The following is a 3,720-nucleotide window of genomic DNA, read 5'->3' as shown; positions in this document are numbered from 1 at the left end:
GGAAACGAAAATGAAAATACAATTCAAACGCTTTCGGATGCAGGAAAGGCAGTCCTGAGAGGAAAATACATTGTAATCCAGGCCCAATTCAAGAAACAAGAAAAATCCCAAATACAAATTCTAACAGCACACCTAAAGGAAATAGAGGGGAACAGAAAGACAGCCTAAACCCAGCAGAAGAAGAGATATGACTTTCCAGGGGAGTCCTACCAGACGTTTAAAGCAGAGAAGATACCTATCCTTCTCAAGCTATTCCAAAAAATAGAAAGGGAAGGAAAACTGCCAGTCTCATTCTAGGAAGCCAGCATTACTTTGATTCCTAAACGAAAGAGAGACCCATTTTAAAAAGAGACCTACAGGTCCATATCCCTGATGAATATGGATGCAAAAATTCACAAGAAAATACTAGCCAATTGAATTCAACAGCATATAACAAGAATTATTCAGTGCTCGCTTCGGCAGCACATATACTAAAATTGGAATGATACAGAGAAAATTAGCATGGCCCCTCCGCAAAGATGACAGGCAAATTCGTGAAGCGTTCCATATTTTTAAAAATGAATAAATAAAGCACTGGCATGAGAAAAAAATAATAAAAATAAATAAAAAAAATAAAGAAAAACTATGACATTAATCAAAGAAATTAAAGAATCCACAAAAAAAACGGAAAGATATTTTGTGTTAAAAAAAAATTATTCACCGTGATCAAGTGGGATTCATTCCTGGGATGCAGGGCTGGTTCAACATTCGCAAATCTGTCAACGTGATACATCACAGTAATAAAAGATAAGAACCATATGATCCGGTCAATCGATGCAGAAAAGGCATTTGACAAAATTCAGCATCCTTTCTTAATGAAAACCCTCAAGAAAGGATAGAAGGGACACAAATATAATAAAAGCCATTTATGAAAACGCCAGCTAACATCACCCTCAATGGGGAAAAACTGAGAGCTTTTTCCCTGAGAACAGGAACACGACAGGGATGTCCACTCTCACCGCTGTAGTTTAACATAGTGTTGGAAGTTCTAGCATCAGCATTCAGACAACAAAAGGAAATCAAAGGCATCAAAATTGGCAAAGATGAAATCAGGCTTTGACTTTTTGCAAATGACATGATATTATACATGGAAAATCCGATAGAGTCCACCAAAATTCTGCTCGAACTGATACAGGAATTTAGCAAAGTTGCAGGATACAAAATCAATGTACAGAAATCAATTGTATTCTTACACACTGATAATGAAGCAACAGAAAGACAATAAACTGATCCCATTCACAATTGCACCAAGAAGCGTAAAATAACTAGGGATAAATCTAACCAAAGATGTACAAGAGCTGTATGCTGAAAACTATAGAAAGCTTATGAAGGAAATTGAAGAAAATATAATGAAATGGAAAAACATTCCATTCTCACGGATTGGAAGAATAAATATTGTCAAAATGTCAGTACTACCCAACGCTATCTACACATTCAATGCAATCCCAATCAAACTTGCACCAGCATTCTTCCCGAAGGTAGAACAAGCAATCCTAAAATTCATATGGAACCACAAAAGGCCCCGTATAGCCAAAGTAATTTAGAAGAAGAAGACCAAAGCAGGAGGCATCACAATCCCAGCCTCCACTACAAAGCTGTCATCATCAAGACAGCATGGTATTGGCACAAAACAGACACATAGACCAATGGAATAGAACTAGACCCAGAACTAGACCCACAAACGTATGGCCAACTAATCTTTGACAAAGCAGGATTTTCCAATGGAAAAATCTCTCTAACAAATGGTGCTGGGAGAACTTGGACAGCAACATGCAGAAGGTTGAAACTAGGCCACTTTCTCACACCATTCACAAAAACAAACTCAAAATGGATAAAGGACCTGAATGTGAGACAGGAAACCATCAAAACGCTGGAGGAGAAAGCAGGAAAAGACCTCTCTGACCTCAGTCATAGCAATTTCTTACTCGACACATCCCCAAAGGCAAGGGGATTAAAAGCAAAAATGAACTACCGGGACTTCATGAAGATAAAAAGCTTCAGCCCAGCAAAGGAAACAACCAACAAAACTAAAAAGCAACCAACGGAATGGGAAAAGATGTTTGCAAATGACATATCGGACAAAGGGCTAGTATCCAAAATCTCTAAAGAGCTCACCAAACTCCACACTCGAAAATCAAATAACCCAGTGAAGACATGGGCAGAAGACATGAATAGACACTTCTCTAAAGAAGACATCCGGATGGCCAACAGGCACAGGAAAAGATGCTCAACGTCGCTCCTCATCAGGGAAATACAAATCAAACCCACACTCAGATATCACCTCATGCCAGTCAGAGTGGCCAAAATGAACAAATCAGGAGACTATAGATGCTGGAGAGGATGTGGAGAAACGGGAACCCTCTTGCACTGTTGGTGGGAATAAAACTGGTGCAGCCACTCTGGAAAACAGTGTGGAGGTTCCTCAAAACATTAAAAATAGACCTACCTTATGACCCAGCCGTAGCACTGCTAGAAATTTACCCAAGGGATACAGGAGTACTGATGCATAGAGGCACTTGTACCCCAATGTTTATAGCAGCACTCTCAACAATAGCCAAATTATGGAAAGAGCCTAAATGTCCATCAACTGATGAATGGATAAAGAAATTGTGGCTTATGGCAATGAGGAAGAATGAAATATGGCCCTTTGTGGCAACGTGGATGGAACTGGAGAGTCTTATGCTAAGTGAAATAAGCCATACAGAGAAAGACAGATACCCTATGTTTTCACTCTTATGTGGATCCTGAGCTGAGAAACTTAACAGAAACCCATGGGGGAGGGGAAGAAAAAAAAAAAAAGGTTAGGGTGAGAGAGAGCCAAAGCATAAGAGACTCTTAAAAACTGAGAACAAACTGAGGGTTGATGGGGGGTGGGACGGAGGGGAGGGTGGGTGATGATGGGTATTGAGGGGGGCATTTTTTCGGGAGGAGCACTGGGTGTTGTATGGAAACCAATTTGACAATAAATTTCATATATTGAAAAAATATATATATAAGTAAAAGCAAAAAAAGGAAAGAACTCTGTGCATGCACCTCTAAAAATTGACGCTGCTGCCCCATGACACAGCTGTCTTTAACCGCTTTCTTCTTTCTGTCTCGTCACTTTCCCAAGTGTCCACTTTTTCTTCAACACATCTTTCTGTTTGTGTGTGCCTGTGCCCATGTGAGGATTTGCATAGCAGCATGACTCCAAATGGACAGCAAGTGCTGGCATGATTCCTCCCAGAATATGACAGCCTCTCCTTTCTAAAGCAAGAGTGATGGCAGGGGTTTCAGCCATGGCCTAAAACGGCAGATTCCAGCCTTCTCTTCTGGACTCCTCCCACCTCCTGTGGTCTGGGCCAGTCTTAATCTCTTGATGAGATCATTCACCCCATTGTACCTTGAGAGCTCAGACACGTAACTACAAAAGCCATTTCTCCAGAGGATGTGATGTCAGGCTCCATTAACAGTGGATGGGGTGTCTGGTAGGGAGTGCTCAGCCACGCCTGTATACTAAGAATTCCGGTGTACTGTATACAACTGTAAAAGCCGGCATAATACAGGCAAATGTGTGGAGCCAGTGAAGATATAGCAGGTCTTTGTCCTCTACCAGGTACGCAGGACATCACTGACCCAGGAGTGTAGGAGTGTGCTCCCTTGCTTTATGACGTGTGCTAATGCAGCCAAGACTCTGCTCAA

At 41.0% G+C, this 3,720-nt stretch overlaps 1 non-coding gene across 1 annotated transcript; it reads left to right on the top strand.

The window, feature by feature from the left end:
- Positions 1–446: 446 nt before the first annotated feature.
- Positions 447–553, top strand: LOC128315803 (U6 spliceosomal RNA). The gene has a single exon (XR_008298875.1). It is a non-coding gene; the product is annotated as a U6 spliceosomal RNA (small nuclear RNA).
- The last annotated feature ends 3,167 nt before the right edge of the window (positions 554–3,720 follow it).

Source organism: Acinonyx jubatus, chromosome B2 (genome assembly GCF_027475565.1).
Source record: "Acinonyx jubatus isolate Ajub_Pintada_27869175 chromosome B2, VMU_Ajub_asm_v1.0, whole genome shotgun sequence".
Lineage (NCBI taxonomy): Eukaryota > Metazoa > Chordata > Mammalia > Carnivora > Felidae > Acinonyx > Acinonyx jubatus.
Note: the sequence above shows the minus strand (reverse complement) of the source record. Positions and strands in the feature narration are given on the sequence as shown.